Source organism: Miscanthus floridulus, chromosome 1 (assembly GCF_019320115.1).
Source record: "Miscanthus floridulus cultivar M001 chromosome 1, ASM1932011v1, whole genome shotgun sequence".
Classification (NCBI taxonomy): Eukaryota; Viridiplantae; Streptophyta; class Magnoliopsida; order Poales; family Poaceae; genus Miscanthus; species Miscanthus floridulus.
In genome coordinates this window covers 176342967-176366294 of record NC_089580.1, presented here as the reverse complement: position 1 = coordinate 176366294, position 23328 = coordinate 176342967, and the positions used below count along the sequence as shown (strand labels likewise).

The 23328-nt window shown below is 45.9% G+C and overlaps 1 long non-coding RNA gene across 4 annotated transcripts; it reads left to right on the top strand.

Annotated features, from left to right (window-relative positions):
- Window positions 1–544: 544 nt before the first annotated feature.
- Window positions 545–22162, top strand: LOC136549208 (uncharacterized). 4 transcript variants are annotated; one of them, XR_010781857.1, is made up of 8 exons: window positions 545–740; window positions 921–1171; window positions 1673–1737; window positions 1846–1899; window positions 2173–2349; window positions 3185–3380; window positions 18943–19385; window positions 21584–22162. It is a non-coding gene; the product is annotated as an uncharacterized lncRNA (long non-coding RNA). The 4 variants fall into 4 exon arrangements; XR_010781856.1 differs by having other exon boundaries at window positions 921–1541; XR_010781855.1 differs by having other exon boundaries at window positions 1673–2349.
- The last annotated feature ends 1166 nt before the right edge of the window (window positions 22163–23328 follow it).

The following is a 23328-nucleotide window of genomic DNA, read 5'->3' as shown; positions in this document are numbered from 1 at the left end:
CGCCCGCCCATCTGCTGCCGCCGCAGCCTCCTTGGCGATCGCCGTCTTCCTAAACCACACGCTCAATGTCGTCGAGCCGCGGGAGGAAGCGCACGAGGAGGCGCGGTGTAGACCGGCATCGTCCACCATGGGGAGTGGGTGGTCGGGGTCGGGGTCGAGGTCAAGGGGTTCAGGGTCGTGGTCGGAGGGTGGTCGGGGTCGGGTCAGGGTGGTCGGGGTCGGGTCAGGGTGGTCGGGGCGGTGTTGAGGTCGGGTCGGGGTGGTCTGGCCGAGCTCTGGTACTAATTGTTGGCCCAAAATGAACTTTTCCTTTTATCCCCCCCCCCCCCCCCCCCCCACACACACACACACACGTTTCAAAAACCATGGCTGTCTTGGGGTACGTATAGGAGTTGCTAACTTGGAGGCTAAGAAAGCTTGCAGCATATTCTAGGGTAGATGCTGAAGTATATGCTAAAGTAGATACTTAGATGCTAAAGTAAAGGATAAAGGTGGCCATATGCACCACCAACCACTCCACTACCACCTAGACTTATTCTATCAAGATCAGCCCCTCTTGCATTTGCTTGTTATCCTACCTAGATGCTCATTTTGATTTCAGTCCCATGGCCAAACATGAATGATCGAGTGTACCAGTTATTTAGGACTTTCATCCAAACCACTTTTTCTTGTTAGCTGAAGAAGATTTTTTCCATCTGTTTGCCATGTCTGGTTAGTTGCATTGAAGGCTAATTGGAGAAGTAAGTTTTAAAAGTTTTTTCTTATTTGTTTTCGAAATAAATGTTCATGCCTTTTATGGTAAAATATATGTATTATAGTTTCTAATTTATAATGTTTCATTCTTTCAACTATCAATTGATGTAAAAATATTTAACATCTGAAGCTCACTCGCATATATGTCAATTATATATGACTCACAGTTAAGCTCGATATCAAATGATGTACAACAACGGATATACTTAATTGTGCTGGTACCCAACACAAGATGATTATGGAGGATCCACTTCCCTGCATGCTTGATGCCGATGGTTTGCTGGATCCTTAATGATTCAAGCTTCCTGTCTGTGTTGATGGATTGGCCGCTGCTTCTCATCGCCATGTTGGTCGAATTGTCGGTGGTGGGGTGCTTGGTGCTGGTCACGGCGTCACCGTCCTCGTGAAGCAGTTGGTGGTGAGGGCAGTCTATTCTTGTGCACACACGCTTGATTTATTTTTGGTTGGTTCTTCAATGAAACAGTTCAGGATTCTTCCGTGAAATGGTGCTGCGAGATTTGGTGTTTTAATGATATTTCTAGCCTGCTGCCTTCTATGTCAAATGACATGGATCATGTTTTGATTGGGGGCAGAATTCATGGTTGGATTAGCTAAACTCGTGCAGCTTTGACCTTGAGATAGCTGAAATCAGTGCTAGATGGTGGATCTAAAATAAGATTTACTCTCTTTGGGAAGTTAGGATGTTTTGGGTGCGAAATTGTCAATTCAGTGTACATATTGTTAATACGTTATGAGTGATATTGCAAGAGGTTAAAATGCTTGAATTTGTAAGTTTCCTCTAGCCTTGCAAATATTGTGTATGCTTCATCCTGAAATCAGATGGAGTACACATGATGTCTCCTCTAGTTTAGTCTCTGATATCGGAAAATTATATGATCCAGAATTTTCATCTTGATAGGAACAAAGTCAAGGGTGCACTATTTCAGAGAAGCCGGCTTCGAAACTTAGTTTTTTGAACTGATGGTCCGTTGTTTTCATCCCTTCAGATCACCCTACTTGCTGATGATGTCTTACGTTGCCTGTCCTGTACATGGTTGATTAATCACCTGTTAGTGTTCCCACACCTTTCAGGCATGTTTCTTTTCCATCAACTCATATAAAGGGGGTCAGCTACTGCATTCCATGGTACTCTTGTTGATCATCCATGTTTCTTTTGTTTTGTTCCATTATTACCAGATATAGCATGTTGGTCATCCGTGTTTAGTACTGTACTGGTCAGTTTTCTTAAAATTGCTCTATGTTGTGGCTATGTTTTTGTCAAGTAAGTATGTCATGGAGACTTGAATTTCTCCATGTTGTTCCTACCTATTTGTCAAGCAAGCATGTCATCCAGACTGATTGGTGTTTCAGAGTGCACTTTCAAATTTTGCAATATTTAGTTGAGTCATCTGATTTCAGGATGAAGCATACACAATATTTGTCAAGCAAGAGTACATCTGATGCTAGATTGTGCCTAAAGAGTAGCAGGTTTGGAGTCCTCTTGCCTCCTCTTTTAATCTGACTAACCATTTTGCATGATCAATCATATAACAATCAGGTTATCGAAGTGAACTGTGATTACAATACAAATTACAGGTACAGAAACTGAACTTCATTGCTTGTAAGAAGTACTTTTACTGTTGATACTTTGTAGCTTAGGCATCAAATGCAAATTAGGATTAGATTACACATATGTATTTCACTACCAGATTCAGCTTCTTTGCCGAGTGCCTCAGGCACTCGGCAAAGGCCGATATACACTCGGCAAAGCCTTTGCCGAGTGTAAGGGTGCTCGGTAAACAGTTTATCGGCAAAGACCTCTTTGCCGAGTGTACTTTATCGGGCACTCGGTAAAGCCTTTGTCGAGTGCTAATCTGACACTCGGCAAAGAAAAGTCGCCGCGACGGCGAGCGCCACCGTGACGGCGGCTTTGCCGAGTGTCAAGGTCAAGCACTCGGCAAAGGTCGCCGCTTTGCCGAGCGCCGTTGGCTCAGACACTCGGCAAACAGGCGACCTTTGCCGAGTGCCTGGCCCGTGGCACTCGGCAAATCTGTGATGTTTGCCGAGTGCAATGGCCTTTGCACTCGGCAAAGCATGTTCCCAGGTAGTCACTTCGCCGAGTGTCATGGCCATTGCACTCGGCAAAGGGACTGAAAAGAGTCTTTTTTATTTGTTTTTTACATCCCATCCAAACAAACAGAAGATATATATAATAAACATCACAAAATGGTGTCACATTATCGTTGCATTAACATGCAGTACAACTAATAATACACCGTACCAATCATAGAAACATACATTGAGTTTAATTTGTTAGCGAGTCCACTGTTGTCACATAGTTTGAGGACAATCAATTCACGATCAAGCTAACTAGTATGTATCAATTCACAATCAAGCTAACAAGTATTTTATCCTATATATCTTTTCTAAGGCAAATGGGTGGCACTTCCCCTGTCTCGGCATCAACATCTCTTGTCTTTGGTCAGAATCTCTTCTAGAGAGATGATCTGCAAAAATGGTGAAACATGCTTGCAGATAACCGCTGGGCCTCTGCCTCCACGCACCGCACTGCTGCCTCCTCAGGCCTTCTATAGCCAGATTGTTCTACAAAATAAGACCACAAATCAGTAAGCATTTCAGTTAAATGAGCCATAAGTTCATTCATAGTAAAGTGGAACCAAAGATAGATGCTGATTGTAAGACATCACCAAAACAACTTAATTATAGTTCATCACAATAGGCATGTACACTTTTCATAAGTCAAATGGGCAAATGACAAGCATATTGAGAGCTCATGCCTTTTTCATAAACTACAGTCCAATATCATGCATTAAAGATATTTTCTAGCATTATACTTTACACATGAATTTAAATCTATCATACACCAGTAAGTTGAAAGGAGCAGCAGGTATCATCAGACAATGTTATAAAAGATGTACATCAAGGAACTGATGCAATTTAGATGAAGAAATGCTGAAGACAGTTTCTGAAACTACTATACTCACATTTGCTTGCGTCCAATATAGATGGCCTTGCAGATCTACTGGGTCTTTCTTTTCTGCTTAAGCCAAGGTTAAAGATTCACGTGCACAAGTGTTGTGGCCAATAGCAAACCGTGTAACTGTTTCAGTAGAGACCCTTGAATGTTCAGAGTAATTTTAGAGCATCTCATGAGTCAACACAATCCAAGAAAGATGTTTTTATCAGCAAACCAAGAGATACAGTGAAACTAAGATGGTTACATGCATTATACCAATTGATGTCTAACTAATACATACAAGATTGGATTTTTTTATGAAGTTTTGGTTAACTGCTAAATATACCTGTACCTTTTAAGAAGACACGTAAATTATCCCAAATTCCATGCGGGTCAATTATCCCATTTGTGTTCCCATCTGAATATAAGCTATAAATACAAGCTAATAATATCCAGACCTCAATTGATAACGAAGGGAAATCCAAGCTCTAAATACAATCATCATACACACCTGCTCCATCTAAGGACCAAGGTAGCATCTCCATCCTCTGGTACCCTAAACAAGAATACAAGATACATAATTTTTAGAAAACAGACACCAAGAAACGAAAGTGCATGAACCTGAACGTGGCAGATCCGGTCTCCCTCGAATGAGCGGCCGTGGATCTGGCCTCCCTTGCACGAGCGGGGGCCTCTAATGGCCGCTCGATGCCGAGACTTGGTGACAGATGACGACGGCGACGGACGAGACTGAGTGGGGATGGAGGCCGTGGCAGGGACAACAACCGCAATAGGGAGGGAGAGGAGTAAGTGGAGTGGATTTGTGCGTAACGAGGACGGCGACCGGACGACCGCGTTGTGGGGACAGTTGCTGTGGCGGCTGGAATGGCGGCCGCGGCCGCGGCGGAGAGGACAGCGGACACAGCAGAGACGGCGCCTCGGTGAGCTCGCGTTGGCGGTGGAGATGCGGCGAGGAGCGGTGCTCGACGCGAAAGTCCGTGAGAGATGCTGCTAGCTCGGCGCTCTCCTCCTCTTCTCTTTCTCCTCCTCCAGCGGCGCGGCGCGGCGCGGGGGGCGGCGGTGGCGCCAGCGCGTGCGTGTGTGCGTGTGTGCGGTGTGTGTGGGCCGGCCCAGCCGGCGGGGTTAAATCCCCCCTTTGCCGAGTGTCCCTGATCTGGCACTCAGCAAAGTTTTTTTTATTTTTTTTAATTCTTTGCCGAGTGCCACCTGATCTGGCACTCGGCAAAGAGGGTTTTTTTAAAAAAAAAAAAATCTTTGCTGAGTGCCCCGATTTGGCACTCGGCAAAGTTTTTTTTTTTAATTTTTTTAAATTCTTTGCCGAGTGCCACCCGGTCTGGCACTCGGCAAAGAGGGGTTTTTAAAAAAAATTAACATTCTTTGCCGAGTGCCAGCCGTCCTGACACTCGGCAAAGAGGCTCTTTTGCCGAGTGTCATTTTTTGACACTCGGTAAACCATATTTTTTCACTTTTGACCTCCAAACTTTTTCTGTAGTCCTCATACAATACCTGATATTCCATGTTGTCTTGGACTTTTTCTATATTTTTTTAATTTATTTCATTTAATTGAATTTTCTTGGATAATTCAAATTATAACTGCTAGTCATTCGAATAATGAAAAAAAAATGAATGGAAAAATTATATTCATGTTATTTAGTATAATGTGAGGCCGTATCCAGGAACAGACCATCAATTTCGAACATCTTGTTCACGAAACATGACCACGAACTTGCGGTCGAGTTGTTTTTAAATTCTATAAAAAGCAAACGAAGTCTAAAAATCATGAAACTTGTCAAGACGTCAAGATATCATATGTGGAGGCTATGATAAAAAAAATTAAGGAGGTTTCACGCAAGTTTGTCACGAACGATGCTTACCACCTCGTCGGCCTCTTCACGAAATCATGAAACTTCTTCGGAGATTCTTCGGTTTGCAAGCATTGTACGTGACAACTTATGAGAAACCTACTCAATTTTTTATCACAGCCTCCACATATGATATCTTGACATCTTGACAAGTGTGGCAGAACCACCCGAAATAGCATACTTACGGAGGCGCTCATCTTCCACCAGACACTAAGCACCCCGAAAGCAACTACAACGAGCGGTATCCGTCGGGCACACCTCGAGGGAGAACCCGAAAGATCCACATTTTTCCCAAGGATCCAATAATGAAAACGAGTTACAACACAAGTCCATCTCATACATTAGAGTTTCTTAAAAGTACATTATTACAATACTAAATACAGAGTGCGGAATGATAAACAGCGGAATATTAAAAGATAACATCTAGCGATAAGATAACGAGGATTCCGTCTAAGCCCACCAGATGGATCCTCCACACAAGGAACTCCTCAAGCATCACCTACAACAGGGGTAAATAAACCCTAAGTACACAATATACTCGCAAGACTTATCCGATCAGTGGGAATACTTTCCCGACTCCAAGGAATATGCTAGGCTTTATGGTTGCTGGTTCTCTTTTAGCAAAAAGCAATACTAATAGTGAGTCCTTATTGATACATTATTATCATCAGCCGTATTAAGTTTTTATCTAGTCAATCTATATAAGCACATGTGCTACTTTCAAGCAAGAGTTGAGTAATCGATATTGTTCCTTCTCCTTTTCCACTTCTAGTTCTTACTACGGTGCTAAACCGTAGACAAGCCGTACCGGATAACCTAGCGATTCGCGAATCAATGTGCCCAGCTGGGTGCCCCGAAGACACATGCCCCGCTTGTACCCTAGGCACAAGCAGGACTAACCCACCACTCTCCTGTCCCAGGTGTCCAGGTCCCCGTCCAAACTTGGACTCCAAGCCCCCGCCTCTGAATCCCGGACTTAGTGCGGTGCAAGGACCTCCACCACCTCCTCTTCCCATCAGTCGGTCCAGAAAGAGCCGGATCCGCGACAAGAGAGCAGTAAGTCTTCCCTGCGCCCATACCCAAGTATGTGCTCGGGACAATAGTCTATGACCTGCCTAGAGTCATATGCAACGACTGGTCCTTAATCGACACAGACAGGGAAAAAGTGTAACCAGGCTATGCCCTGTTGGCCGCAGGACACAACCCCTCACACTCACCAGTACCAAATCCACATCCCTGTCCGGTCACCATTTTTCCTTTCCATTATTTTATCGTGATATCATAGTGTAATCACCTATTTGCGAGTAACGTCAGGTTACTCACGCTACCGACATCCTGAGCATAGCAGCTACTCGACCTGCACTAGTAGAACTCATGGTGGATATATCTATATATGTAGTTTCCATAAAATGCCTGTAGCGTAAATGCATATCATATAAATATATTCAGTGATCATTTAAAAATAGGGGTTATGCACCGGGGCTTGCCTTGGGCAGGTGCCGGGTCAGCAAAGTCAGCACCAACAGGCTCTTGGGCTCCCTCCTACGCAAAGAGCTCCTCCTCGTACTCCTCGATCACCTCGTCGTACTCCGGCTCACCGACAGGTACGAAGTCTACCTGTTCGTGATCTACATAAAATGACGATGCAATGATTAACACTATGGCAACAACAATTCTCAATGCAAAAGTACCCTTATTAAATTACTAAGTGAGGTTTACCCACTAAAGTCTAAGCTATGTACCAGCACTACTAACAAGTATGAACGCGTCATATATTCTTGCAGTGACTACGAATATTCCAACTCCTAATGCCAGTTTACGATACATACCCTAAAGCAAGGATAATAACTACGCCATTAAGTGACTCGCTCTATGGCTACCTATTTTACAGCAAGTATGTAAAGGTCTAAGGACCCTACCGTAACAATTTCGAACCTAAAACTATTATCGGTTTACCACAACAAATCCTGCAAGTAAAGATCGATATACCGCTAAGCTTTCTACGTTAATCTTATGAGCCTACCATCCTAACAGCTAATGGTGAACTAACTGTACTAATAGGTAGATGGCATTTTTGTGAACCTAACAAACTTGGTTTCACTATTTTTAGACAACCATGCAATTTACTACTAATTATCGAAGTTTAGCTTGAAACTGAATTGAATAAGCAGTAGCAAATTCACTGGAAATAAGAAAAACGAAACCTCACTCGCGGCCCACATGGTCCGACGCAGCCCAGCAGGCGGGCACGGCCCAGCTCGGCGGGCGCGGACGCGGCGCAGGCCCAGCGCGGCAGCGCGGTCCAGCAGCGGGCGCGGCCCAGCAACGCGCGGCGTGTGGGCGCGGCCCAGCAACGGCAGACACGCGCGCGACGCGGGCAGGCAAGAGCGGACGGGCACGCGGGCGCGGCAGCAGCGGCAGCGGGCCGAGCGCGCGCTGCAGGCCGACCCACGGCGGGGGCGCGGCGCCAGCACGAGCAGGCCCAGCAGCAGGCGCGCGGCAGCAGCAGCGGGCTCGAGCAGCGTGGCCCAGCCAGCGGCAGCGGCAGCGGGCACGAGCAGCGCGGCCCAGCCAGCGGCAGCGGCCCCCAGTGGCGTATTTCAATGTATTACGGCTTTATTTTCCTACATGAAAAGCGGCCACAAACACGTGTGACGTAGGGGTGACGTCATGCTAACGTCAGCAAGCTAAGATCAACAGTAACGCACCGCCGGTCGCTGCTCGCTCTGCTCGGGCGAGGTTCCGCCGGCCACGAAGAAGACGCAAAACGGCGGTGGAGCTTTGAATGAAGTGGGCAGTGCGATGAGCAGCTGGAGGAGAAGCTAGCAGTGCAGTGGAGCAAGCGGAGCGACGAATCCAAAATTGAAGCACAGTGAGACGCTACGATCGGCGAGGTGATGTCAATCGAGCAGCTAGCTGTCTAGCGGAGCCACGGACACGACGAATTTCATTAACGCGCTACGGTCATGGCGAATTGAAAATGAGAGGTCCCGTCGGTCATGGCGACAGCGGAGACAGTGGCGTTGGCACATCCACGGTCATTAACGCAAGGTACGCGTGCACATGACGATGGGGGACAGTGAGACGTGCCCCGGCGACTGTCCACGCGGCCGACACGCAAGCCGACGAAACTCGGGCCTGCGTCGCCGCAGACAGCATCAGACAAGGAACCAGAGCGCGACGTGACGCCGAAGTGACGAGTGCAGAGCTGATAGGACTCATGCGTAGTGCACATGCGTGCGGTGGCAGGCAACCGAGGCAACAGTGGTGACCGCGGCCAGTCCAGCATAGTTCGACATAGGTAACGTGCACGGTTTCACGTCGAATTCCAATTCCGAGCTACCTGTTTCATTGTCGACTACTGAGTACGTACTACAAATTTTATTAAAGTTTACATACATGATCTACATCATTTTTATTCAATAAAAATCCGTTTAGAATACTAAACAATATAAAGCGACATGAAACTTAACATTTATTTCTCGTTTCGGATGAACGTTTCAAATGTCGTATATCGACTTATACTCCAAATCACACACATGTACAAACAAGCATGAGGCTAATGCAGTGTTTTAGCAAAAACATTACAATAAAACACCGAGGGTGTTACAAATCTACCCCCCTAAAATAAAATCTTGACCCGAGATTTCATGTGCCTAGTGTGAGAAAGAGATAGGGAGTACATTTGGCGCAACACTAACTATCCAACCTAGAGAGGGGATGGGGGTAGTGCTTTGTTAAGTAGTTCTCTTGCTCCTAGGTGGCTTCGTCCTCTGAATGGTTTTACCATTGTACCTTGTAAAACTTTATCACCCTGTTCCTGGTCACTCTCTCCTTCTCATCCAAGATTTTTATAGGATGCTCCACATAAGACAGATCAGGTTGGAGCGGAAGTCCTTCTATTTCCATAGATTCTTCAGGAACTCATAGGCATTTCTTCAGTTGCGAGACGTGAAATACATTGTGAACTGCCGAGAGAATTTTAGGGAGTTGGAGACGATAAGCAACGGGACCACACTGCTGCAACACCTGGTATGGACCCACATACCGTGGGGCTAACTTGCCATGGACACCAAACCAATGTACCCCTCTCATAGAAGATACCTTGAGATACACAAAATCTCCAGCTACAAATTCCAAAGGTCTTCTTCGCTTGTCTGCGTAAGCCTTCTGTCGACTCTAAGCTGACTTCAAGTGTTCACAAATTATATTTACTTTCTCTCGAGCCTCCTTTATGAAATCAGGCCTAATGTACTCATGGTCTCCTACTTCAACCTAGTTTAGTGGCGTCCTACACTTCTATCCATATAAAGCTTCAAATGGCGCCATGCGGATACTCTCCTGATAACTGTTATTATAAGAAAATTCTGTCAGCTTTAAACAATGATCCCACTTCTCAGGAAAAGAGATGGTACAAGCCTGCAGCATATCCTCGAGCACCTGGTTCACCCTTTCAGTTTGACCATCAGTCTGTGGGTGGTATGCCGAGCTTCTGAGAAGACGAGTACCTAAACACTCCTGGAGTTTCTCCCAGAAACGAGAGACAAAAACTGACCCTCTATCAGAGATGATGGTGAGAGGAACTCCATGTAGGGTCATAATCCAATCAAAGTATAACTCCGCATACTTCTTTGCATTGTATCTAGTGTCCACCGAAAGGAAGTGGGCAGACTTGGTGAGACGGTCCACAATGACCCAAATAGAATCAAAGCCAGAGGAGGTGCGGGGTAAACCCACAATGAAATCCAGGGAAATATCCTCCCATTTCCAAACAGGAATGGGCAAGGGCTATAGATATCCAGGAGTACGCATATGATCTGCCTTGATTCTACCACAAGTGTCACACTCTACAACGAACTGGGTGATATCTTGCTTCATGTAAGACCACCAGTATAGTTGACGTAGATCATGGTACATCTTGTTGCTACCAGGGTGGATAGACAGCTTGCAATGATGGGCTTCTTTTAGAATCTTCCTTTTTAGCTCCTCATTAGATGGAACCACCAGTCTATTCTTGTATCTCACGACTCCCATCTCATCAATGCTAAAATGAGGTCCACGTCCTTCAGCTAGCAACTTCTTGATGTGAGGAATCTCTTCGGGGTCTTCCTTCTGCTCCTGAATAATTTGCTCCAGCAATTCTGATGTCAATGCAATATGAGCTAGCACCTCTATGTGGTGAAGTGACAAGGGTATTTCCTCAACCTGATGTGACTTACGACTTAAGGCATCAGCTACCACATTGGCTTTTCCTGGATGGTAGTGGACTTCCAAATTATAGTCCTTGATCAACCCTAACCATCTCCTTTGCCTCATGTTCAACTCAGACTGAGTGAAAATATACTTAAGGCTCTTGTGGTCAATGAAGATATGCACTTTGTTGCCCAACAAATAATGCCTTCAAATCTTCAGAGAGTGAACTACAGCAGCTAGCTCTAAATCATGGGTAGGGTAGTTCACCTCATGCTTCTTCAGTTGGCGCAAAGCACAAGCTATCACATGCCCCTCTTGCATAAGCACACACCCCAAACCCGTCTTCGAGGCATCACAGTAAACATCAAAGGGCCTCTCAATATTAGGTTGAGCCAATACAGGAGCAGTGGTCAGAAAAGTCTTCAGGGACTGAAAAGCTTCTTCACAAGCTAGACTCCAAACAAACCTAGCTTCTTTCTAGAGCAGCTTAGTCATGGGCTGGGCTATCTTGGAGAAATCAGGGATGAAACATCAATAGTATCCAGCTAGCCCAAGGAACTAATGGATCTGGTGTATAGACCTAGGAGACTTTCAATCTAATACATCTTGCACCTTGCTGGAATCTACAGAAACGCCTTCAGGTGTCAACACATGTCCCAAAAACTACACTCGATCAAGCCAAAACTCGCACTTGCTGAATTTAGCATACAGCTGGTGCTCCCTTAGCCAAGTCAGTATTATCCGGAGGTGACGAGCATGCTCTTCCTCATTCTTGGAATAGATTAAGATGTCATCAATGAAAACTACCACAAACTTATCCAGCTCCGGCATGAAAACTGAGTTCATCAGGTACATAAAGAAAGTCGGGGCATTGGTGAGACCGAAAGACATCACTAGGTACTCATACAGCCCATACCTAGTAGAGAAAGTTGTCCTTGGTATATCCTGTGGCCTGATCTTGATCTGATGGTAGCCCGATCGGAGATCTATCTTCGAGAACACCATGGCACCAGCTAACTGATCAAACAAAGTATCTATGCGGGGCAAGGGATACTTGTTCTTAACTGTTACCGCATTGAGAGGGCGGTAATCCACACACATCCGTAGAGTACCATCCTTCTTCTTCATGAAAATTGCTGGGCAACCCCATGGTGAAGAACTTGGGTGGATGAAACCCTTGTCCATCAACTCCTCTAGTTGTTTCTTCATTTCTACCAGTTCTCTCGGAGCCATGCGGTACGGACGCCTAGAGATAGGAGCAGTTCTAGGCTCAAGCTCAATGGAGAATTTTACCTCACGGTCCGGTGGCAATCCAGGAAGATCTTCAGGGAAAACATCTAGGAACTCACATACTACTGGAATGGAGGTAAGATCAGGAACGGCTTCAGCATGGGCAGCAACAGGTAAGACCGGTTCTGAGGGTATGATGAGAGACATCCTATCCTCAGAAGACAGAAGTCGTAACTCTACACTTCTTTTCTTCATATCCAATACTACCCCATACACCCACAACTAGTTCATTTCAAGAATAACATCAATGCCTTGCCCAGGCATTATCATGAACTATAGACGGTAAGTGTGGGTGGCTAATACCAAACTTACTGTATCCATGCGGGTATTGATGAACATCTGAGAACCCGCAGTACGGATCTTATAGGCATACGGTATAGCCACAAGTGATAAGTTGTGCTGCTCTACAAACCCCATGCTCATAAAGGAATGCGATGCACCAGAATCAAACAACACCAAAGCTGGATGGGATTCGATGGTAAACATACCAGCCATAACAGTTTCCTGATGCACAACCTGCTGAGCATCCGTGAAGTGCACCTGACCAGATCTACTGGGCACCTTCATCTTGATGAAAGTCCTCTTAATCAACCTGGAATTTGCAGATGGTTGAGACGGCTGAGCTGTATGTTGCTGAGGACACTCCCTAGCATAGTGGCCATCCTTGCCACACTTGAAACAAGCACCAGGCTTGTTCCTGAATCCCTGACAAGGTGGGACCTGCTGTCCCTGAGTTTGCTGGGGCTGCACCTGCTGCTGAGGTGCCTTATACTGAGTAGCGGAAGTCTGTGAGATCTACTGGGGTGACCGGAACGGAGGCCCACTGGATGGCTGATAGGGCCCCCACCTAACAATTTGCACCTTTTGAGTATGAGGGTGGCTGGAGGATCCAGCTGCCACCTGCTTCTGCTTCCAATCCGCCTGAGATGCCCGCTGAAAACCCTCAAGAGCAATGGCGGTGTTCATCAGAGCCCCAAAGGTCTGATAGTTCCCCAGGTATAGTTTCTCCTGAAGAGCAGGAGTGAGACCACGAAAGAAGCGATCCTTCTTCTTGTCATCCGTATCCACCTGTCTACCAGCATACTAAGCCAAGTGGTTGGACTGATTCACATACTCCATTACCGTCCTGCTCTCCTAACGCAGCTCCATGAACTCGGTCACCTTCTGGTGGATAACGCCAGCAAGTATGAAGAACTCACGGAAGGCGGTGGAGAACTCCTGCCATGTTGCCGAATGATCCGACAGCTCCGCGGCTTGGAAAGTATCCCACTAGGCACCTACGGACCCCAAAAGCTGTTGGGACGCAAAGTGCACCTTCTGCTCATTGGCCACTCCGAGCAGCCGAAACTTCTGCTCTAGTGTGCGAAGCCAGTGCTCCGCCTCCAAAGGATCGTCCGACGGCGTGAACGTGGGCGAGTGGGTCTTGAGGAAGTCCTGGTAAGAGGACTATCCCTCAGGACGGCGAGCACCACCCCCATTCCCGCCGTTGCCTCCGGGGCCTCCACGGGCGAGACCCACGACGGCCTGTGCCATAATCTCCATGGCACGAGCTGTCTCCTGACGAGCAGCGGCTGACTCCTGACGAGCAGCCAACAACTCCACCATGACCTCCGCGGCGGACAATGGCGGAGGCGGTGGTGGCGGTGGGAAAGGGTGAGGAACCAAAGGTGGAACCTCCTGAGCTCCCTCGTCGTCACGCTCAAAGGCCCGAGCACTGTCACCATGGCCCTCGTTGGCCGCTCCCGTACTGGTGCTCCCACATCCGGACCTCAGATTCATCTGTAAGAGAGACGAACCAACCATTAGAACACCCTCCTGATCAGGATCCAGAGATTAAAGAAATGGCAGCACATTTATTAAAGCATTCATTAAGTTAGTTCTACCAATTTACTACTTTCATTATACGTGAAGGGGGATTCCTAGTTCAAGTAAGATGCTATTATATGATGCATGCTTCGACCTATATGTTCACTCAAGCCAGAATATAGCGGCATTCGTAACATTTTCGGCACATCGCATACTCACTTTCCGTATACTAAGCGACTTCTTACGCAACGTAAGTTAGTGTACCTGCAGAAAACTGATTAGATAAAACCAGTGCCGCTATCCTAGATACACCATATAGCTAGGGCTTATACTTATATAACTTAACTTAATCGCATCCTACTTTTCGCAAAACTTTTGTTGGTCAAACTTTTAGTTTTGTAAAAGAGTGAGGAACTCGTGACCATTATTGGCTCTGGTACCAACTGTGGCAGAACCACCCAAAATAGCATACTTATGGAGGCACTCGTCTTCCACCAGACACTAAGCACCCCGAAAGCAACTACAACGAGCGGTATCCATCGGGCACACCCCGAGGGAGAACCCAAAAGATCCACATTTTTCCCAAGTATCCAATAATGAAACGAGTTACAACACAAGTCCATCTCATACATTAGAGTTTCTTAAAAGTACATTATTACAATACCAAATATAGAGTGCGGAATGATAAATAGCGGAATATTAAAAGATAACATCTAGCGATAAGATAACGAGGATTCCGTCTGAGCCCACCAGATGGATCCTCCACACAAGGAACTCCTCAAGCATCACCTGCAACAGGGGTAAATAAACCCTGAGTACACAATGTACTCGCAAGACTTATCCGATCAGTGGGAATACTTTCCCGACTCCAAAGAATATGCTAGGCTTTATGGTTGCTGGTTCTCTTTTAGCCAAAAGCAGTACTAATAGTGAGTCCTTATTGATACATTATTATCATCAGCCGTATTAAGTTTTTATCTAGTCAATCTATATAAGCACCTGTGCTACTTTCAAGCAAGAGTTGAGCAATCGATACTGTTCTTTCTCCTTTTCCACTTCCAGTTCTTACTACGGTGCTAAACCGCAGACAAGCCATACCGGATAACCCGGCGATTCGCGAATCAATGTGCCCAGCTGGGTGCCTCAAAGACACACGCCCTGCTTGTACCCTAGGCACAAGCAGGACTAACCCACCACTCTCCTGTCCCGGGTGTCCAGGTCCCCGTCCAAACTTGGACTCCAAGCCCCCGCCTCTGAATCCCGGACTCAGTGCGGTGCAAGGACCTCCACCACCTCCTCTTCCCATCAATCGGTCTGGAAAGAGCCGAATCCGCGACAAGAGAGCAGCAAGTCTTCCCTGCACCCATACCCAAGTATGTGCTCGAGACAATAGTCTGTGACCTGCCTAGAGTCATATGCAACGACCGGTCCTTAATCGACACAGACAGGGAAAAAGTGTAACCGGGCTATGCCCTGTTGGCCGCAGGACACAACCCCTCACACCCACCAGTACCAAATCCGCATCCCTGTTCGGTCACCATTTTTCCTTTCCATTATTTCATCATGATATCATAGTGTAATCACCTATTTGCGAGTAACGTCAGGTTACTCACGCTACCGACATCTTGAGCATAGCAGCTACTCGACCTGCACTAGTAGGACTCATGGTGGATATATCTATGCATGTAGTTTCCATAAAATGCCTGTAGCGTAAATGCATATCATATAAATATATTCAGTGATCATTTAAAAATATGGGTTATGCACCGGGGCTTGCCTTGGGCAGGTGCCGGGTCAGCAAAGTCAGCACCAACAGGCTCCTGGGCTCCCTCCTGCGCGAAGAGCTCCTCCTCATACTCCTCGATCACCTCGTCATACTCTGGCTCACCGACGGGTACGAAGTCTACCTGTTCGTGATCTACATGAAATGACGATGCAATGATTAACACTATGGCAACAGCAATTCTCAATGCAAAAGTACCCTTATTAAATTACTAAGTGAGGTTTACCCACTAAAGTCTAAGCTACGTACCAGCACTACTAACAAGTATGAACGCGTCATATATTCTTGCGGTGACTACGGATATTCCAACTCCTAATGCCAGTTTACGATACATACCCTAAAGCAAGGATAATAACTACGCCATTAAGCGACTCGCTCTACGGCTACCTATTTTACAGCAAGTATGTAAAGGTCTAAGGACCCTACCGTAACAATTTCGAAGCTAAAACTATTGTCGGTTTACCACAACAAATCCTGCAATTAAAGATCGATATACCACTAAGCTTTCTACGTTAATCTTATGAGCCTACCATCCTAACAGCTAATGGTGAACTAACTGTACTAATAGGTAGATGGCATTTTTGTGAACCTAACAAACTTGGTTTCACTATTTTTGGACAACCATGCAATTTACTACTAATTATCGAAGTTTAGCTTGAAACTGAATTGAATAAGCAGTAGCAAATTCGCTGGAAATAAGAAAACGAAACCTCACTCGTGGCCCACACGGTCCGACGCAGCCCAGCAGGCGGGCTCGGCCCAGCTCGGCGGGCGCGGACGCGGCGCAGGCCTAGCGCGGCAGCGCGGTCCAGCAGCGGGCGCGGCCCAGCAATGCGCGGCGCGTGGGCGCGGCCCAGCAACGGCAGACGCGCGCGCGACGCGGGCAGGCACGAGCGGGCGGGCACGCGGGCGCGGCAGCGGCGACAGCAACGGCAGCGGGCCGAGCGCGCGCGGCAGGCCGTCCCACGGCGGGGGCGCGGCGCCAGCACGAGCAGGCCCAGCAGTAGGCGCGCGGCAGCGGCAGCGGGCGTGAGCAGCGTGGCCTAGCCAGCGGCAGCGGCCCCCAGTGGCGTATTTCAACGTATTACGGCTTTATTTTCCTACATGAAAAGCGGCCACAAACACGTGTGACGTAGGGGTGACATCATGCTGACGTCAGCAAGCTAAGATAAACAGTAACGCACCGCCGGTCGCTGCTCGTTCTGCTCGGGCGAGGTTCCGCCGGCCACAAAGAAGACGCAAAACGGCGGTGGAGCTTTGAATGAAGTGGGCAGTGCGATGAGCAGCTGGAGGAGAAGCTAGCAGTGCAGTGGATTGAAAAATGGCAAGCTATGGTTGTGCGGCATGTCGTCTATGCAGGCCACCTCGGTCTTATGGAGCAAGCGGAGCGACGAATCCAAAATTGAAGCACAGTGAGACGCTACGATCGGCGAGGTGATGTCAATCGAGTAGCTGGCTGTCTAGCGGAGCCGCGGACGCGACGAATTTCATTAACGCGCTACGGTCATGGCGAATTGAAAATGAGAGGTCCCGTCGGTCATGGCGATAGCGGAGACAGTGGCGTTGGCACATCCACGTTGGCACATCCACGGTCATTAACGCAAGGTACGCGTGCACATGACGACGGGGGACAGTGAGACGTGCCCCGGCGACTGTCCGTGCAGCCGACACGCAAGCCGACGAAACTCGGGCTTGCATCACCGCGGACAGCGTCGGACAAGGAACCAGAGCGCGACGTGACGCCGAAGTGACGAGTGCAGAGCTGATAGGACTCGTGCGTAGTGCACATGCGTGCGGTGGCAAGCAACCGAGGCAATAGTGGTGACCGCGGCCAGTCCAGCATAGTTCGACATAGGTAACGTGCACGGTTTCGCGTCGAATTCCAATTCCGAGCTACCTGTTTCATTGTCGACTACTGAGTACGTACTACAAATTTTATTAAAGTTTACATATACGATCTACATCATTTTTATTCAATAAAAATCCATTTAGAATACTAAACAATATAAAGCGACATGAAACTTAACATTTATTTCTCGTTTCGGATGAACGTTTCAAATGCCGTATATCGACTTATACTCCAAATCACACACATGTACAAACAAGCATGAGGCTAATGCAGTGTTTTAGCAAAAACATTACAATATAACACCGAGGGTGTTACAACAAGTTTCATGATTTTCGGACTTCGTTTGGTTTTTATAGAATTTAAAAACAACTCGACCGCAAGTTCGTGGCCATGTTTCGTGAACAAGATGTTCGAAATTGGTGGTTTGTTCCTGGATACGGCCTTACACTATACTAAATAACATGAATATCATTTTTCATTCATTTTTTTCATTATTCGAATGACTAGCCGTTATAATTTGAATTATCCAAGAAAATTCAATTAAATAAAATAAATTAAAGAAATATAGAAAAAGTCCGAGAAATGTGCCACATTGGAACATGGAGTACCAGGTATTGTCTGAGGACTGTAGAAAAAATTTGTAGGCCAAAAATGAAAAAAAAAATATGGTTTGCCAAGTGTCAAAAAATGACACTCGGCAAAGGAGCATATTTGCCGAGTGTCAGGAGAAGACACTCGGCAAAGGATTAACGGCGGCTGCCAGCCGTTAACGGCGGCGACCCTTTACCAAGTGTTATTGTTTGACACTCGATAAACCTGGTCTTTGCCGAGTGTTCGGCACTCGGTAAACCACCTTTTTGCCGAGTACCATTTGTTTGCCGAGTGCTTTCTCTCTGACACTCGGCAAACAGCCTCTTTATCGAGTGTCCGATAAAAAACACTCGGCAAAATCTGGAACACTCGGCAAAGAAGCCATCTCCGGTAGTGTTTGCATCAAGTTTGTAATTTTTCTTTCTGTTGCGAAGCTGATATGCTTCATTTTTAATTGAACATGGTAATAGTTTTGAAGCCAACCTGCATGTCATGGCTTATGCTGTACTATAAAAATCGAAAATCTGCTTGTACCTAGCCTGTGCCTGTTTGTTGTTTGTAGTCTGTGAAAGAGGTGAACAATTCCTTGCAATGTATAGTTGGAAGTATCGGTTTGTAGCTGCTCATTATAGTATGCTTGCTTGCTACATACTTACATCAATGTCATTGTAATCAGTCTTGTTCTTCCTGGTAATTTCTTCTGGCCGTCATGCATTCGCATTACAATTGAAGAGTTTCTGGGCCCCATTTTTTTTTTCCTTTGGTCCCGAAACCATGCCGCTGACTAACAGGTGTTTTCATATTGATTTTCCCAAAGGGTTTGTTGATGTCCAGGCTAGCAAATTCATAGGCCCTATGCCTCTCTTGTTGCTGCCAGTGTGGGAGAAGTTTTTCTGAAATTGATTCAATCGGGTTGTTGTACTCGTGCTTGTGCTCTGATTGTTCAGTGCTAACGAGGGTTGATTAAACTTAGGTGGTGTGACATATGCATGTGTTATGCAGTAGCGTTGATTTTTTGGAGAAGAATTGTCTACCATAAATTCGCTTGATTGAACGGTTTTAGCATAGTTCTTTAAGTTTGACAAGTGGGTGGAGAGGGGCGAGGGGCATGCGATCCTCTCCAGCTTCAAGTTGTACAGTGAGTTTCACGAGCTGGGGTTCAAAACCTTCTTGCTCAAGGGCAGAAGCGAGGGGCACCAGGGCGTCACGGTGGAGAATATGAAGAAACAGGGTTTCCATGATTGGGACAAGCAAACTCAGGTGCACCCCTGTCTTAGCCCTCTCAAAGTTCGAAAGTAAGGCCCTCTAGTGCCATTAACATTGACACAAACTTGTCCCCCCTTGACAGTTTGCATCACCCAATTAATCCACCTATCAGGGAAACCCTTCCCTTGCAAAACTTCCTCAAGGAAGTCCCATCTCACCGTGTCATAGGCCTTTTTAAAGTCTATTTTTAGGATTAAGCCCTACTTCTTCTTGTGACTCAGCTCATGTAATACCTCATGAAGGATAACCACTCCTTCTAGTATGTTTCTCCCTTGAATAAAACCAGATTGATTAGGACCAATAACCTCCTTGGCTACTGGGGTAAGCCTGCCTATGAGTACCTTAGTGAAAACTTTATAATCAACATTCAGCAGACAGATAGGCCTGTATTGTTTGATAGTGGCTGCATCTTTGACTTTGGGTACTAAAGTGATCACTCCATAATTCAATCTCTTAATGTCCAAGAAATCTACAAACATTTTGTAATAGTTGTCTTTGATATTGTCCCAAAATTGTTGGAAAAAACTAACCCCATATCCATTTGGGCCTGGTGCACCATCTTGTTTCATATCAAAAACTGCCTGCTTAATCTCCTCCATGGAGAAAGCTTTCACCAGTTGTTGACAAGTTGCTAGTTTTTTTTTTTTAATACTACTTGCCACATGTATATATTTGGTATAAAATTATTATTTATATGATTATTTATTAATATAAAGTTGTTGTTTACTGTGGTTTTTTAAAACATCAAGATAGTTTATAGATGTTTTAAAATTATTGTTCACACGACTCGAAACAATGCAAAATTCTTAACAATGTATTTTGTAGGAAGCTTGCAACAGGGTGCTGTAGTGGGCTTTGAAGGCCCAACCCAAGAAAGAAACTGGGATCACCGAGTATAGGGTTCCTTTTCATCCTATACATCTCTCCCGCTCTGATCTCCAGAGAAATCCCCTGACTGCACCTCCTCTCCACCTGTCCCCCTCTTCCCCTACATATGCAAACTAACACATACTCCCTCCGTCCCTAATGTGTGTTGTTCTGGGTTTTGGCCCAGGAATCAAGGAAGTTGGCAAAAGTGCTAGACACCCCTAGAAAGTACGGAGTAGTATTCATCGGCTGCATTTTACGTACAATGGACATGTCATTTAATGCTCTATCTTGGATTGAAAGCAGGAGACGTGCCACACAAATGAACATTTTTTTAATTTTTGTACTAACATTTGCCGGCCTAAGGTTGTGTCAGGGGCAGTGGCGGAGCGTGCAGCCCAAGCAAGGAGGGGGGCATTTTGTAAGCATGTGCTGAATAAGAAGACACCTTGTGGTAGTTCGAGAGCTTTGTAGGCTGGCAAGAGCTCTATTGCGGCATGCCAAGTGCAGAGCCATCTGCGGTGAGAGATGTATAGCTACGGAGACACTGCCACTCTGACGAAGAAAAGCAAAAGAGAGAAATGGAGACTGAATGTGGATTGCGTTGTTGGCCATGCCTACGGATGGACTGATTGCTTACTAGCTGCCATGACTCTGCACTATTATTAAGTCATGGCCTTGTATTTGTATTTCTATTCCCTCTGAACAGTATATGGACTTTAGAAAATTTCCAGAACCAAGGGGGGCCATGGCCCACTATGGCCCCCACGTAGCTTCGCCGTTGGTCAGGGGGGACCGGGGAAGGGATAAAGCTGCTACGGGCGCCGACCGCTTTATGTGATGAGCCTGCACCTATGCCAGCGACACATATTAAGGGACAACGTTACCGTCCCAGAACGGCACATATTAAGGGACGGAGGGAGTACACGTTTTAGTTACATAATCTTGCTTTGCTATTGGATAAACTGCCTTTTCTCTGTTATTTGAACTAAAATTATTTCTGCAGAAAATATTAGATAGTATTCCTTCTGTTCTATATTGTCTAAATTATAAGTCATTTTTGTTCTGGTCAGGTGTATAGATACACCATGTAATATATATTGATAAACGACTAACAATTTGGAACGGAGGGGGTAGATTTTATCATCTAATCTAAGTTGTACTTTAGAACTGCTTGGTTGATGGAGTTTTATTTGTGGGCCTGCAACTTAATGTCCCATTTCTGAACTTAATAGACCTCTTATCATTTTGATTTAAGCTGTTTTTGCACCGGAGCTGTTTTGCTAATTAATATACATATGTTTACTTAACATGAACATGTACAGAGGGAATGCTGAAACAAGTACGAATGGAATTGTGCAAGCTGGCAAGGAAGAGGTTCGAAGGGAGGGCGTGCAATCTCAACTCAGTAAAGTTCACGGAACAAGCCGCAAGTGCAGAGAAAGACATGGCCGTTGCCGGGGTTTAAAGTGACAACCCACATGGGACTGGGACTAGGGCGCGTTTGAATGGTGTCCACAAGCTGCCGCGCCATAACTGCGGCGCTGAAATCGGCCGCCGTACCTCCGGCACGTTTTTGCACCCAAAATGCACTAGAAGACCACGGCAGGGCTGCGGCATGCCCGGCAGTGAACCAGACGCATGCCGCAACTGCGGCGCTGAAGCTGCGGCACGGCGTGGCATCTTTTGGACGTAAACCAAACGCTCCCATATATTTGTGTGGTCTGTTATGATTCCGAAATCAGTGTGTGACGGTCATATGTAGACTCCAGTGTGTGCTCTTTGGATTATGTTTCATCTCGTCTTGTGTTTGCTTTATTAGAGTCGAGAATTTTGTCAACTTGAACTTATTTGCTCCCATCACCAGTTCATCTTGGTTGTATATGAGGTGGCTAAAATTTTAATGCAGAAGATCTTAATGGTGCGCGGGAAATTGCTTGATCGGTTAAGGATTTTCTATATTTTCCACATGCCAGTTGAATCGATAACGTGATCATTATTTCGTTGGTCATCGGCATTGAGAAGCTCCACCATTAGAAACCGCGCCGGCGGTCTTTGGCTGATTGGCTGATAGCTAAAATTCGCCGCTAACACCTGATGTTAGTTTCGCTTGCATTTTCATCAAAAGTGCACTTAAATCACACACACAATTTGTTGAGGTCAGCCTGATACACGTACTTGCGTCATTTGGTAATACATGCACGTGCACAGCTGCATGATATCGTTTTAGAAAACATTAATAATAAGAGATATTTTACAATGGTTGGAATCGTTTCCTATCGCCTCTCATTGCCTCCGTAAAATAGCCATTTTTGTTGATTTTATTCGTCGAAGAGCAATATCGTCATTGCGCGCTCTTCTCGTAGCTTGATGTCCATTTCAACACGGTGAAGCATGACCACACTATCTATTTCTTCAGGCTCATGCTTCATCCTCTGTTCTAGCTCGTAAGGTGTGCAATACAAACTATAAGGAAATGAGGGTGTTATAGTCCGAAACAAATAAAAGGCAAGAAAACTACATTGAACAAAGGGATTATAAGTTTACTTGAGATTTGCTGGCCCACAACTGCACTCCACATAGTTACCAGCAGTCAGTGCATAGGTTCCATTTGCCACAAGCATTCCATAGTCCGAAGCAGAGTTAGGAAATGCTGAGGCGCAAGCTAATAAAAGAAACAAATTGTTGTCATTAGAAAGGAAGTACTGATCAGCGGAGAGGACGACACAATTAGAAATTATCCTTCTCAACTATCATTATTGAACCAATCATTATTCAACTTGATGACACATGGACCAAGCTACAAAGTGCTTGGTCATATTTCTACCTATTCTTTTAACCATATGCACTCAGTTCAGTCCCAAACCCAAAAACTTCTGACGATAAGCTCCAAGACCATTCCCACAGAAATTGAACGGATGCAAAAGTTCCCTATGGCAGTGAGAACCTGGATAGTGAAACAACAGATGTTCATCACGTCATAAATTTACCAATGAATTAATCTGTCGACAACAAAGGAGCTATCGCAATGTGATCAGCAAGTATGCTAGCTACTGAACCTTTTGCACTC